The following is a 15,612-nucleotide window of genomic DNA, read 5'->3' on the forward strand; positions in this document are numbered from 1 at the left end:
TATGATATTTATCTTTCTCCAACTGGGTTATTTTGCTTAGCATGATGCTTTTAAAGTCTATTTTGTCAGATATGAGTATTGCTACTTCAGCTTTTTTTTTTCTTTTGTATTTGCATGGAAAATTTTTTTCCAACCCTTCACTTTCATCCTGTGTGTGTCTTTTGTTTTGAGGTGGGTCTCTTGTAGACAGCATATAGTTGGGTCATGTTTTTGTATCCATTCAGCTACCCTACACCTTTTGATTGGAGCATTTAATCCATTTACATTTAGGGTTATTATTGAGAGGTACTTATTTGTAGTCATTTCAATTCTGTATGGCTAGGACTCTCTCTCTGTTTCTTCTTCATAGCAATCCCTTACAGCAATCCCTTTAGCATTTCTTGTAATGCTGGCTTGGTGGTGATGAACTCCTTTAGATTTTTTTTTTTTCTGGGAAGCTCTTTATTTGACCATCTATTTTTAATGATAGCCTTGCTGGATGTAGTAATCTTGGTCTCAGATCCTTGCTTTCCATTACCTTGAGTACTGCATGCCATTTCTCTGCCCATTTTTAAATTGTTTGTCTTCCTTTTGTTGAGTTGTAGGAGTACTTTATATATTTTGGATATTAACCCCTTATCAGATATATCATTGCCAAATATGTTCTCCCATTCAGTGGGTTTCCTTTTCATTTTGATGGTGGTTTCTGTTGCTGTGCAGAAGCTTTTTATTTTGATGTATCCCATTTATTTATTTTCTCCTTAGTTTCCTTTGCCCTAGGAGATATATCCATAAACATATTGCTACATGAGATGTTTGAGATTTTACTGCCTATGTTCTTCTGTAAGATTTTTATGGTTTCATGCCTTACATTTAAGTCTTTTATCCACCTTGAGTTTATTCTTGTGTCTGGTGTAAGTTGGTGGTCTAGTTTCATATTTTTGCATGTGTTTATCCAGTTTTCCCAGCACCATTTGTTGAAGAGACTGTCTTCAGCCCATTGTGTGTTCTTGCCTCCTTTGTCAAATATTAATTGACCACAATGGTGTGGTTCAATTTCTGGGGTCTGTGTTCTGATCCATTGATCTATATGCCTGTTCTTGTGCCAGTACCAGGCTGTTTTGCTTACAATGGCTTTGTAGTATAGTTTGATATCCGGTATTGTGATCCCTCCTACTTTGTTCTTCTTTCTCAAGATTGCTGCAGTATTTGGTGTCTTTTATGGTTCCATATACATTTTTGGAGTATGTATTCTAGCTCTGTGAAGAATGCCATTGGTATTTTAATAGGGATTGCTTTGAATCTGTAGATTGCTTTGGGTAGTATAGGGATTTTAATGATGTTAATTCTTCCAATCTATGAACATGGTATACCGTGGGTCGCATGTGGCCCACAATGAATATTTCTGCAGCCCAGCCAATATAACGGTATGTAAGAAATATTTTAATAAAAATGTTGTAACTTAATTTTTACAATATCCTGTTATACATAATTATTAATAACGAACTACAACATTCGCTAATGACTGATTACTACAATCATGTTGCATTTATTTCCCTTATGCACCTTATGTATAGGCACACTATTTCTCTCCACTAATACTAGCAGCAAATATTTTAGCAGCCAATTGCCACGTCATTAGTCTTGTACTGACTTGTTTGGTGTGCACAACAGGAAATATTTCGCTTCCAGAGAACAAGAAAAATAGGTTTATTTGCATTATGCTTATTAATTTGTGCAGTTATTTAGTGTCTGGTAAGTTAATGTTCAAAAAAGAAATATCAATTTTTAATTAAAATGTTCTATTATTTTATGTTAACGATTACTCATTTATTTCAGCCCTTTGCATTCAGCATGTCTCTATCAAAATAAATCTATGTTTCTATGAAAATTGAAGCTTTTGTTTTTTTTGTGGCCCACATAAACTTAAACCCTGTTTATATGGCCTGTGTTAGCTTTTGAGTTTGACATGCTTGTGGTATACGCTTCCATTTGTTTTTATCTGCCTCTATTTCTTAGTTTTCCAAGTACAGGTCTTTTACTTCCTTGGTTAAGTTTATTCCTAGGTACCTATTTTGTTGCTGTTGTTCAATGGTAAATGGGATTGCTTATTTAGTTTCTCTTTTGAGAGTTTATTATTGGTATATAAAAATGCCATAATTTGGATGCTGATTTTGTATTCTGCTACTTTGCTGAATTCATGTATTAAGTCTAGTAGTTTCCTGGTGGCGTTTTTAGGGGTTTCCATGTACAATATCATGTCATCTGCGAATAATGCCAGCTTTACTTCCTCCTTTCCACTTTGGATGCTTTTCTCTCTTCTTCTCTGATTGCTGTGGCTGGGACTGTGTTGAATAAGGGTGGTCAAAGTGGAATCCTTGTCTTGTTCCTGTTCTTAAGGAAAACACTTGTAGTGTTTTCCCATTGAGAATGATGTTGGCTGGAGGTGTGTCACATATGGCCTTTGTTATGTTGAGGTATGATCCCTCTATTCCTACTTTACTGAGAGTTTTTATCAAAAAAGTGTGCTAGATTTTGTTGAATGCTTTTTTCTGTGTCTATTGATATGATCATGTGATTTTTCTCTTTCAATGTGTTTATGTGATGTGTTACACTTATTGATTTGCAAATATTGTACCAGCCTTGCATCCCTGGAATAAATCCCACTTGATCATGGTGTCTGATCTTTTTAATATATTGCTGGATCTATTTGCTAATATTTTGTTGAGGATTTTAGCATTCATGTTCATCAGGGATAATGGCCAGTAATTTTCTTTCTTTGTAGTGTCTTTATCTGATTTTGGAATTAGGATAATGCTGGCTTCATAAAAATAGCTTGGAAGTGTTCCTTCCTCTTAAATATTTTGGAATAGTTGAAGAAGATAGGTGTTAGTTCTTCCTCGACTATTTGGTAAAGTTCATCTGTAAATCCATCCGGCCCAGGAAGTTTTTAAATTACTGGAAGTTTTTAAATTGCTGCTTCAATTTTATCAGTCGTTATTGGCCTACTCAGGTTTTCTGATTCTTTCTGATTGAGTTTTGGAAATTGTATGTTTCTAGGAATTTTTCCATTTCACCCAGTTTGTCCTGTTGGTTGACATATAATTGCTCATAGTATTTGCTTATAATCCTTTGTATTCCTGTGTTGTCTGTTGTTATATTGCCTCTTTCATTTCTGATTTTATTTATTTGGGTCATCTCTCTTTGTTTTTTGTTTTTTTTAAAGATAATCACTTCTTTTTGGATTTTTTGAAAGCAACAAAAAGGTAGATTAATATCTATCTTTCCAAGTTAAGACCTAAAACTGTTTCCAAAACTTCAAATGAGAAACTCGTGCTCAAAGTGCAAGGATAATCTGTATCACGTTAAACCAGCAATAAAAAGTAAATAATAGGAGGAGAAAGAAAAAATGGTAGTCGAATAGGTAGATGTGTCATGCACCCCATCCCAGGGCCAGACTGGAAATACAACTAAATCGGAGAATATCCGCCCAGAATTAACAAATTTAGCATAGCTAAGGAGACAACTTACAAGAAGGAAGGGCAGAAAACACCTGGAGACTGGTAGGAATGGGGAGGTGGGCTTGAGAGGGGCAGCAGGCCAGTGGGCTGAGAGGGAGAGGAGGAAGCTGCGTTGCACCAAGGCCTCGTCCCTTGGCAGCAGGCTTAATTTCCAACTGTGAAAAGCAAAAGCCCCAGGGCTGCTGGCAGCTGAGGATTCTGGACCCAAGACCACAGCCGCAACAGGCTGCCCTGCAAAAGGTGGCCCAGCGAAAGGGGGAAAGCAGCCTGGTGCTGGGGGTAGAGAAAGCTGAGGTTTCATTGTTGTTTTTGTTTTGCTTTACCTTTGTTTTTATTCTCTAAACTCAGAACACAGGACTTTTCAATTGCAATTACTCACCCGAGGCTTTGGCGCAGGGTAGGGGGAGGCACAGACTTGAGGGGCCCGAGAAGAGGCTGGGGAGGGAAGCAGGGCAGGGAGCCGTGCCCAGGAGCCCAGCATTGGGACTTAAGGTTCCACACCTAAGCGGCCATTTCTCCCAAGAAGAGCTAGCCCTTCCCAGTAGCCTTAGGGAAGGTGGTACAGCCCGCCACACCCTGCGTTTTGAGCTTTACAGCGGAAACAAAGGCAGAGGCCAAGTTTATGTGTCTGAACAGCTCCAAGGAGTCCTCAGTGACTGGATTGGAAGAGGGGCCCTCTGCCTCGCTATTCTGGGAGACAGACGGATAAAGTCTCCAGGTAGCCAATCAGCTCCATTGGTTCCATACAAGGACCTCTGAACAACCAAGGCCAGAGTAATATTTTGGACCACTCACAGAGGAGTAGCTCTGGGTCAGAGAACCCCCCCCCCCCCCCGCCACCCCCCCCCCCACACTTTATTCCCTGAAAGCGAAACAGCACCAACCCCATTTGAAGCCCTGTCAGAAACATTTGCTTGAGTGATTAAGATTGACAGGTGGCAGACAGGCAAAGAGTGCAGATTGGCCCTGCCTGTTTGCAGCCAAGGCCTGTGGAGACAGATATAAGCAGAGGACGTGGAGCTTCACGCAGGGTGCTAAAAGCCAAAGACCATACCTGACAGTGGTAAGGGTTTATGTACCTAACCGGAAGCCCAGAATTGGCAGACAGAAGAGTGGGGTCCTAAACCAGCTCTTATGGAGCATTAAAACTAGGCTGAAGTGAACATCAAATCACTTTTTTATTTTAATTAAAAAATTATTATTTATTTTTTAAAATTTTATTTATTTCTTGCACCCTTTTCTTCCACTCTTCTCTTTTTTTCTCCTGTTTTTCTTCTCCTTTCCCTGGTTTGGTTTGTCTCTTTCCTTTCTCTCTTCCTCTTTTTAAAAATTGATCTTCTTTATCTGCTTTATTGATGTGTTATTATTCTAGCCTCTGTTGGTTTATTCATATATCTAATTTCCTCTTCCCTGCCCCTACTCCATTTCCTTTTTTTCTTATCTTTTTCTTCACTACTCATTTTTTTCCTTTTTTTCTCTTCTCTCGCTCTTTTCTTCTCCTAATTTTTTAACTTGTTTAACTTCCTAAATTTAGGCCTACCTATTCTCCCCTCTAATCTCCTTTAAATTTTTTTTTGTTATTTTGTCTATTTTCTTCTCATCTTCTCATTTCTTTTCTCCCTCCTCTACTCTAAACTGTGGTGCTTCCCCTATTCATCCAGTTCCTTAATCTTATTTTCCTTATTTAAGTTCTGCATCTACAGATTCTTCTCCTCCCCCCATTTTTCTGGGTGTTTTTTATTTGTGCTTTTTGGTTTATTTGTTTGTTTTGTTGTGTTTTCTCCCCATTTTCTTTCTTTCTGTCTTTTTTTTATTTCATTATCATTTTTTCTCTCTTTTCTTTTTCCTTCTCTTTTCTTTGGTGATCACTTTTATTGGGGTTATAGGTGTCTTGTGTACATTCGTGTTTTATTCCTTCTGTGTCATATCTTGTTGTATTGTATTTTGTGCTCTTCGGTCAGCACCTCCACAATGGTTGGAATGACATGGTAGGGAGCAAGCTACATAATCGGACACCCTGAGAGGAGACTCCATCCATGAATGGGATAATAACATTCAAAACCCAACTACATCAAGAGAACCCACATATCTCAAGTAGGGGGCCTTCCTGGTACACCCAGCCCAGGATACCTGAGAGACTGCACCACTGGGTCCCACAAAACAACTACTATATAAGACCAATTCAGAAAATCTGGGTGGCATAGCAGTTTAATCTAATACATAGAAACAATTAAAAAGACAAAAGGCAAAAATGGGGAGACAAAGAAACAACCCCCAAATGAAAGAAAAGGAGGAATCACCAGAAAAGGAACAAAATGAAATGGAGGCAAGCAATTTGTCAGAGAAGGAATTCAGAGTAATGGTTACACGAATGCTCAAAAGGCTGGATGAGAAATTCACCAACATGTGTAAAAAATCAAGAGGAAATGAAGAACAATATAGCTGCAATAAAGAACACAATGGAAGGTTTCAACAGTAGACTAGAAAAAGCTGGAGACTAAATCAGTGAGTTAGAAGACAAGGTGGAAAAACACCCAAGCAGAGCAGCAACTGGAAAAAAGAAAAGAAAAAGCAGAAGGAGAGTCTAAGGGAGGTCCAAGATAACATGAAATGAAAAACATCAACATAATAGGGGTGCCAGAAGGAGAGAAAGATGAAGAAGGAATAGAAAAGCTGTTTGAAGAAATAATGGCAGAAAACTTCCCTGACTTTGGGAAGAAAAATGTTACACAAATTCAAAGAGAGTCCCAAACAAGATGAACCCAAAAAGATTAACACCAAGACACATTGTAATTAAACTGGAAAACATCAACAACAAAGGAAGAATCTTAAAGGCTGCCAGAGAGAGACAGAAAGTTACCTACAAGGGATTTCCATGAGACTATCAACTGATTTCTTAACATAAATACATCAGGCCAAAAGGGAATGGAATGAAGTATATAAAGTGATGCAAAGGGACTGAATTCAAGAATACCCTATCCAGCAAGGCTATCATTCAAAATAGAAGGTGAAATCAAGACCTTCACAGACAAAAAAAGGCTAAGGGAGTTTATTACCATCAAGCCAGCAATGCAAGAAATTCTAAAGAGACTGTTGTAAAAAGAAAAAAAAATAGAAAGGGAATAAGGAACAGAGGCATAAAGAATAAAAATGGTGACAAATACCTATCAGTAATAACCTTAAACATAAATGGATTAAGTGCTCCAATCAAAAGACATAGGGTAGCTGAATGGATAAGAAAACATGACCCAACTATATGCTGTCTACAAGAGACTCACCTTAGAAGAAAGGACTCACACAGACTGAAAGTGAAAGGATGGAAACACTTTTTTTCTGGCAAATAGAAAAAAAAAATAAAGCTGGGGTAGCAATACTTATATCTGAAAAAATAGACCTCAAAGTGAAGGCCATAACAAGCAATAAGGAAAGCCACTTCATAATACTAAAGGGATCCATACCACAAAAGACTATAACACTGGTAAACCTATACACACCCAATACAGGAACATCTAAGTATATAAAAAAAAACTTCTGGAGGATATCAAGGGAGAGATTGACAGCAATACAATCATAGTAGGGGACTGTAACATCCCACTAACAGCATTGGATAAATCTTTTAGACAAAAAATCAACAAGGAAACAGCAATCCTAAATGATACTTTAGAACATATGGAACTAATTGACATATTCAGAACATTCCACCACAAAGCTACAGAATATAGATTCTTCTCAAGTGCACATGGGACATTTTCAAAGATAGACCACATACTAGGACACAAGCTAAGTCTCTACAAATTCAAGAAGATTGAAATCATATCAAGCATCTTCTCAGACCACAATGGCATGAAATTAAAAATTAGCTACAATAAAAAAGCTCAAAAACAATCAAATACATGGAGGCCAAATAGCATGCTATTAAACAATGAATGTTTTTTTTTATTTGAAATAAGAAAAAAAATACTGGAAACAAATGACAATGAAAACACACTAATCCAAAACCTATGGGACCCAGTGAAAGCAGTCCTGAGAAGGAAGTTCATACATTACAGGCCTATTTCAGAAAACAAGAAAAACTGATAGTAAGTTATCTAACACTACAACTTAAAGAATTAGAAATGGAACAAGAAAAGCCCAGAACAAGTAGAAGGAAAGAGATAATAAAGATCAGAGCAGAAATAAATTATATAGAGACAAAAAAATATAAAAGATCAATAAAACCAAGAGCTGGTTCTTTAAAAGAATAAACAAGATTCACAGACTGTAGCCAAGCTCACCAGGAAACAAAAAGAGAGGACCCAAATAAACAAAATCAGAAACAAAAAAGGTGAAGTAACAACTGACCCCACAGAAATACAAAGGGTTGTAACAAAATACTATGAACAACTTTATTCCAACTAATGGGAAAACCAGGATAAAATGGACATATTCCTAGAAAAATACAATCTTCCAAAACTCAATCAGGAAGAATCAGAAAATCTGAATAGATCAATAACTACTGATGAAATTGAAGCAGCAATAAAAAACCTCTCAGAAACAAAAGCCCTTGTCCAGAAAGATTCACTGGGGAGTTTTACCAAATATTCAAAGAAGAACTAACCCCTCTACTTCTCAAACTATTCCAAAAAATTCAAGAGAAAGGAACACTTCTAAACTCTCTATGAGACCAGCATCACCCCAATTCCAAAACCAGATAAAGACACAACAAAGAAAGTGAACTACAGGCCAATGTCCCTGATGAACATAGACACTAAAAATCCTCAACAAAATTTTAGCAAACCAGATCCAGCATTACATTAAAAAGTTCATACATCATGACCAAGTGGGATTTATTTTGGGAATGCAAGGCTGGTACAATATTCACAAATCAATAGACGTAATATAGCACATAAAGAAGTTGAAAGACAAAACTCACATGAACATATCAATTGATGCAGAAAAAGCATTCAACAAAATCCAACACCCTTTTTTGATAAAAAACTCTCAGCAAAATGGGAATAAAGGGAATATACCTCTACATCATAAAGGCCATAGATAACAAATCTACAGCCAATATCATACTCAACAGGCAAAATCTAAAACCATTTACCCTAAGAACAGGAACAAGACAGAGATGCCCTCTTTCACCACTCTTATTCAACATAGTTCTGGAAATCCTGGCCATACCTATCAGACAAGGAGAAGAAATAAAAGGCATCCCAATTGGAAAAGAGGAAGAAAAACTCTCATTATTCACAGGTGACATGATACTGTACATAGAAAACCCTAAAGACTCCATAAAAAAACCTATTAGGTTTAGTAATAAATGAATTAAAAAATGTAGAAGGATACAGAATTAATACCCAAAAATCCATAGCATTTTTATAAACCAACTAGAGGCCTGGTACACGAAATTTGTGCATGGGGTGTGTGTCCTTCAGTCCAGCCTGCACCCTATCCAATCTGGGACCCCTCTCATAATCCAGGACTGCTGGCTCCCAACTGCTCGCCTGCCTGCCTTCCTGATTGCCCCTAACTGCTTCTGCCTGCCAGCCTGATCACCCCCTAAACACTCCCCTGCCAGTCTGATCGATGCCTAACTGCTCTCCCCTGCCAGCCTGGTCACCCTAACTGCCCTCTCCTGCTAGCCTGGTCACCCCTAACTGCCCTCCCCTGCTGGCCTGGTTGCCCCTAACTGCTCTCCCCTGCAGGCCTGGTCACCCCTAACTGCCCTCCCCTGCTGGCCTGGTTCCCCCCAACTGCCCTCCCCTGCAGGCCTGGGTCTCTCCCAACTGCCATTCCCTGCAGGCCTGGTCCCCCCCAACTGCCCTCCCCTGCAGGCCTGGTTGCCCCCAACTGTCCTCTCCTGCAACCCTGGTCACCCCCAACTGCCCTCCTCTGCTGGCCCGGTAACCCCTATCTGCCCTCCCTTGCCAGCCTGGTCACCCCTAACTGCCCTCCCCTGCAGGCCTGATCGCCCACAACTGCCCTCCCCTGCTGGCCATCTTGTGTCCACATGGGGGCAGCCATCTTTGAGCACATGGGGGTGGCCATCTTGTGTGTTGGTGTGACAGTCAATCTGCATATTACTCTTTTATTATATAGGATAACATAGAAAACTTATTGTTTAGATAACACTGTTTACTTTTTGCATAAATATTTTAAATTATTTTATTGCCAGATAAGTTTAATGGGGGAAAAGTTAGATTTATCTCAATACCTCCCATACCAATCTTCATTTATATAATAAGTACTTATTAAACCTACCTTGTGCCAGACAACTAAACTACATTTCCCTTAAGATCAGGAACAAGGCAGGGATATCCACTTTCACCACTCTTATTCAACATAGTACTGGAAGTCCTAGCCTCTGGGACAACTTCAAGTGTACCAACATCAGAATTATGGGGGTCCCAGAAGAAGAGAGAGAGCAAGATACTGAAAACCTATTTGAAGAAATAGTGACTGAAAACTTCCCCCACCTGGTGAAAGAAATAGACCTACAAGTCCAGGAAGCACACAGAATCCCAAACAAAAGGAACCCAAAGAGGACCACACCAAGACACATCATAATTAAAATTCCAAGAGCAAAAGACAAAAAGAGAGTATTAAAGGCAGCAAGAGAAAAACAGTTAGTTACCTATAAGGGAGCACCCATATGATTGTCAGCTGATTTCTCAACAGAAACCATGCAGGTCAGACAGGAATGGCAAGAAATATTCAAAGTGATGAATAGCAAGAACCTACAACCAAGATTACTCTACCCAGCAAAGCTATCATTCAGAATTGAAGGTCAGATAAAGAGCTTCACAGATAAGAAAAAGCTAAAGGAATTTATCACTGCCAAACCAGTATTATATGAAATGCTGAAGGGTATTTTTTAAGAATAGGAAGAAGAAGAAAAAGGTAAAGATAAAAATTATGAACAACAAAGTGACAACAAATACATATCTATCAACAAGTGAATCTAAAAATCAAGTGAATAAAAAGTCTGATGAACAGAATAAACTGGTGAATATAATAGGATCAGGAGCATAGAAAGGGAGTGGACTGACAATTCTCAGGGGGAAAGGGGTGTGGGAGGTGTGGAAAGAGACTGGACAAAAATTGTACACCTATGGATGAGGACAGTGGGGGGGGGGTGGTAAGCAGAGGGTGGGGTGGGAACCAGTGAAGGGGAGCTATGGGGGGAAAAAAGATGAACAACTGTAATAATCTGAACAATAAAAATTGATCAGAAACAAAAATGGAGAGACAAAGAAACAACCCCCAAATGAGAGAAAACAAGGAATCTCCAGAAAAAGAATTAGGCAAGCAACCTATCAGACATAAACTTCAAAGCAATGGTTATAAAGATGCTTCAGGAACTTAGTGCAAATTACAACAACATGAAAAGGAAAATAGAGGCCATGAACAAGAACCAGACAGAAATGAAGAGTGATATATCTGATATCAAGAACACAATGGAAGGGATTAAAAGTAGATTGAATAAAGCAGAAGATTGAATCAGTGATTTGGAAGATAAGGTAAAGATAAATACCCAATTAGAGCAGCAAATAGAAAAAAAAAAGAATTAAAAAGCAGGAAGATAGCTTAAGGGAGCTCTGGTACAACATGAAACATAACAATATTCACATTATGGGAATACCAGAAGGGGAAGAGGTAAGCAAGGAACAGAGAACCTTTTTGAAGAAATAATGACAGAAAACTTCCCCAACCTGATGAAGGAAAATGTCACACAAGTTTAGGAGACACAGAGTCCCAATCAAGATGAACCCAAAGAGATTCACCATAAACCCATCATAATTAAAATGGCAAATGTTAAAGACAAAGAAGAATCTTAAAGGCAGCAAGAGTGAGACAGAAAATTACCTACAAAGGAGTTCCAATTAGAATGTCAACTGACTTCTCAATAGAAACACTTTAGGCCAGAAAGGAGTGGCATGAAGTACTTGTTGTTGGTATCACTGGGAGGAATTGACCTCCAGGCCAATTGGTTGTGAGGATCAGCTCTGTTTATGATGGGAGGACTTCTGTGCTGGAGACACCCTTATGGGGCAAGGCTTTGGTGCTCACTGAGTCTGCCCCCTGAGTGTGTCCCTTATTGATCTGAGGAGTTGTAATCTGAATAGTCCTACTCTGACCCCTGGGTACACTGGCTCTTGGATCTCCAAGGAGGTGCTAATTTAGCCTCTGCCTGAGGCCACCCAGCAGGAACTACAGAGAGATCTGCAGATTCCTTCTCTTTGTTTGGGTTTTGGAGGTGCCCAGATGAGGCCCAACTGTGAAGCAGTGCAAGCTGCTGTCAAGCCTTGGGTCTTCTTTTGGAGACTCTGGGGCTCTTTGACCCAGCTGCAGTAACTTAGGTTTCAGATTGCAAAGGGCCAGGCCATTCATATGCAAAAGCCTCTGTGCACGGCTTGGGTGAAGTGTAAATTGGTTGGGGTAGGGTCTCAGGGAATCACCAGGGAGGAGCAAACAGCAATGGTTGACTGTCAGCCCTGCCTGGAAGAGGTCCCATGTCTCTGTGTCCCACAGCACCATGCAGAAACAATGATCATTGCAAGCACCTCTGAGAGAAAGCCTCCCTCGAGTTCTGCCTGATGCCAGACAGTCCAGTTTCTCCCCATATGAGTCTGGGTCCCCAGAGTCTCTCCCAGAATTGGAGTACAGAGCAGTAGGGAGCTTGTATCTCCCTCCTGATTGAAAAAGACAACAGCGTACTCAGTTGCCAGCCCTTACCGCGCATGCGCCTCCATACCTCTGCACTTCACTTCTGCCCCTCCTCCAAGTCTCAGTGTGCTTTTCTCTTTCCTTCTAGTTGTATAATTTCCACTCAGCCAGCCTTCCCATGTTTCTGGATAATACACGTTTTGTCTTTTAGTTGTAGTTTTGAAGTGGTTGTGCGAGGCATCAAGTTCAGGTGTTTACCTATGCCACCATCTTGGTTTCTCTCCTGTCTCTCCATTTTAGCTATCTTGTTGTATTTGCTTCTATGTATTAGATAGAACTGCTTTAGCTCCCAGTCTTTGTGAGATGGCCTTATACTAGTATAGAAAGTGTCTTGAAGGGTCGAGTGGTGTAGTCTCTTTGTTTGCCTAAGCTGGATGCTCTAGGGGTGCCCCTTGTGTGTGTTGTTTGGGCTCTCCTGTTTTCACTGGAACTTGAATGTTGATGTCCCATTTGTGGGAGGGATCTCCCCTCCGACTTGCTGCCAGTGAGGTTTAACCCCAATGTTGTAGTGTCAGTTGTTATACAGGTGCTTTGGGTCCACTATTTGTGGGGCTTGCTGGATTTTGCTCTGATGTTGTTGAATGGTCCTTTGGTGTGTCTATCCTGGGCCTCCTGGGAACTTCTCTAGTGTAGGTGAATGTGAGTAACTGTCCCTTTCTGGCCCTGGGCAACCTGATGTCCAATGGGTTGAATCCCCTAGTAGTCTAGTGTTTGGGGACTCTGCCTTGAGTCTCATACCTTTATTGACTTTGTTCTGAGATGGTCCTGCAGATGTCATCTGCAAGCACTTGGGGTCCCACTGACTTTTGCCTCAATGAGCAGTCCGGGATGGTGTTTGTGGCAGGGACCCAAACTGCTGTTTCTGACTAATTAGATCAGGCAAAGACTCAAAGCCTCCAGAGAACCGCCTCTGCCTGAAGTATGATTGGATTCAGTCTGAAGTAGCCTCAAGCTATTGTCCACAGGTGGGGTGAGAGATTTTCCAACAGGGTGTGACAGTTGCTTCTGCCTGGAGGCTAATTGTTATTCTTAGTCTCTTAATGGGCCTCAGAAACTCCACAGGGTGGGGCAGGGGATTTTCCAATAGGGTGCATCAACTGTCTTTCCCCCAGGCAAAAACCACAGAATAGCAAAAGTTTGCTTGAGAAAGATAACTTCCACAGCATGAGGGAATGACTCAGCGCAGGAAACTGGGGTGTCTGCCTTCTGAGCTCTAACCCCAGATTTCCCAACCCTGGCTTATGTGTATACAGCTCTAGTCCACTCTGCCCTCCCTCTGCCAGAGCCCAAGGTGAGTGGCTGCACTCATAATGTTGTGCGTTGACCCTTTAAGAGGGGGCCTGCATTTCCATCCATGTCTCTCTGACAGACAGCAACCTTGCTGCTTTTCACAGGCAGATGTTATCTGGGCACCTTTCTAAGTTCGGGTGCTCTCTGCTGGGGGACCCATCTTGGGGACTAGACTGCAGAATTCTCAGTGGCAACCCCCCAATAGCTGAGATATCTCTCTGGAACTTCAGCTGCAGTCTGTGGGAGCCTGATAGCCATTTTGCACCTCCGCCCACCCTACCGGTCTGTATGTGGTCTCCACTTTCTGTCCTTGGTTATCAGGGTTCTCTCCAGCTAGTCTTCAGTTGATTATTCAGGGTGGGGTTTATTTTTATATTTTAGTTGTAATTCCAGTTTGGTCCTGGGAGCATGTCTGTAAGCTTCCACGTACTCTGCTGCCATTTTAATCCCTCTCCTATATATTTTTTTATCCTAAGTTGAGAACCCTATTTTCAAGGATACTGGGGATAACAGAGTTATACTATCATATTATTATACACACATATCATCATGTTACCATAAAGTATATTACTCATTTATTTTATCACACATTACACCCAACTATCTCAGAATACAGTACAACACTATCACTGAAAATGTGATTACTGCAAACAATGTAGACACTTTTCTGCAGTTCTTTTGTCCTTAGGGATAGATAGTCAAATGCTGTGTTTTAATCCACATGCAATAGTGCTATGGCCACTACTGAATATATATATTTAGGTTAATTTGTTTCATTTCATTTTCCATTTTTATGGATTGCTTTAAAATTTTATTTTATAATTATATAAAATATTGACTCAGTTATAAACTCACATTTACAAAACAAGGCATCTTCAAAGACATCTGGGTTCCATCACAGTCTTTGTTAGTATCATTTATGTCAAAGTTTCATCACGCACAACAAATTCCCAGGTGAGATTCAGCAGACCTGGTATCTGTCCCTATAGTTTTGCCTTTTACAGAATATCATATAAATGGGATAGTACAATTTGTAGCTTTGGGAGTCATTTAGCAAAATGCATTTGAAGTTTATCCATGATGTTTGGGTACCAACAGCTCATTCCTCTTTGTTGCTAAGTAATATCTGTTGCTCAGAAGTAACACATTAACCTGTTGAGGACATCTGGGTTGTTTCCAGACAGTTGTTTTCAGTTTGTCTTTTTTAATAGGTCTGGTGAATCTGGCCCTTTCTAGACTCTTCAAACAGTAAAAGAAAATAATGATCTGTTCCTGTGTTCTCAAGGGGCTTGGCCAGCATCAAAATAATTAAATTTCATTTCCCAGAAGTTGACAAAACACCTCTGAAACTCAACACCACCTTTGTTCCCATTTGCCTCTGATCTATGGTTCACCACATGCCAAATGGCTGTTCTCACTAGAGCTAACACACACTGTTTGGAAGCAGAATTCTCAGCTTTTATTCATATATTTTATAAGCAAAATCCTTTTTATCACCTATGAATGATTTTGAGAAAGGCTCTGGCCTCTACTTTGGGCTCACCTACAACCATGCTTGAAGATCTTCAGTGACACAAAGCAGAATGAACCCCACTCCCATGTGTCTAAGGTCTGTTATTTGGTCACCAGGAATGATGCCCTGAGGACATTTTCTGTTTTAGGATGTTTCTTGAAAATAAACTCTTTTACTTGGAGAAAGAAAAGTGTTTTATCACTATTTCCATCCTCTTCCACTTCATTCTTAGTAACCTATTTGTGTATTAACTCTATCTCTCTGTCTCAGACTCTCTCTGCCTCTCATCATTCACACAGTACCCTCTTCCTTACAAAAAGGATCTGAGATGGCTTAAGAAATGCTTTGAGGGTTACAAAATGTAAAATGATCTGGGGAAACTGAGGTTAAAAGAAATATAAAAGTAGGAAAAATCTATTTTGTAAGGGCTGATAAACTCTCTCTTAGAGATGGACAACAATTTTAGCTTTGAGTTTCCTAGGACTCAATTCAAAGAAAAAAACAGGACCAGTTCCATAATACATAGTCCATATCATCTGTTGAATTTTAAACAAGTGTACACACACACACACACACACACACACACACACACACACACAC

General features: G+C 39.9%; 1 protein-coding gene across 2 annotated transcripts in view; it reads right to left on the reverse strand.

Annotated features, from left to right (window-relative positions):
- THSD4 (thrombospondin type 1 domain containing 4) overlaps window positions 1-15,612 on the reverse strand; it is a 704,967-nt gene that overhangs the window by 10,492 nt on the left and 678,863 nt on the right. The window lies entirely within an intron of this gene.

This window comes from Cnephaeus nilssonii, assembly GCF_951640355.1.
Source record: "Cnephaeus nilssonii genome assembly, chromosome: 1".
Taxonomy (NCBI): Eukaryota; Metazoa; Chordata; class Mammalia; order Chiroptera; family Vespertilionidae; genus Cnephaeus; species Cnephaeus nilssonii.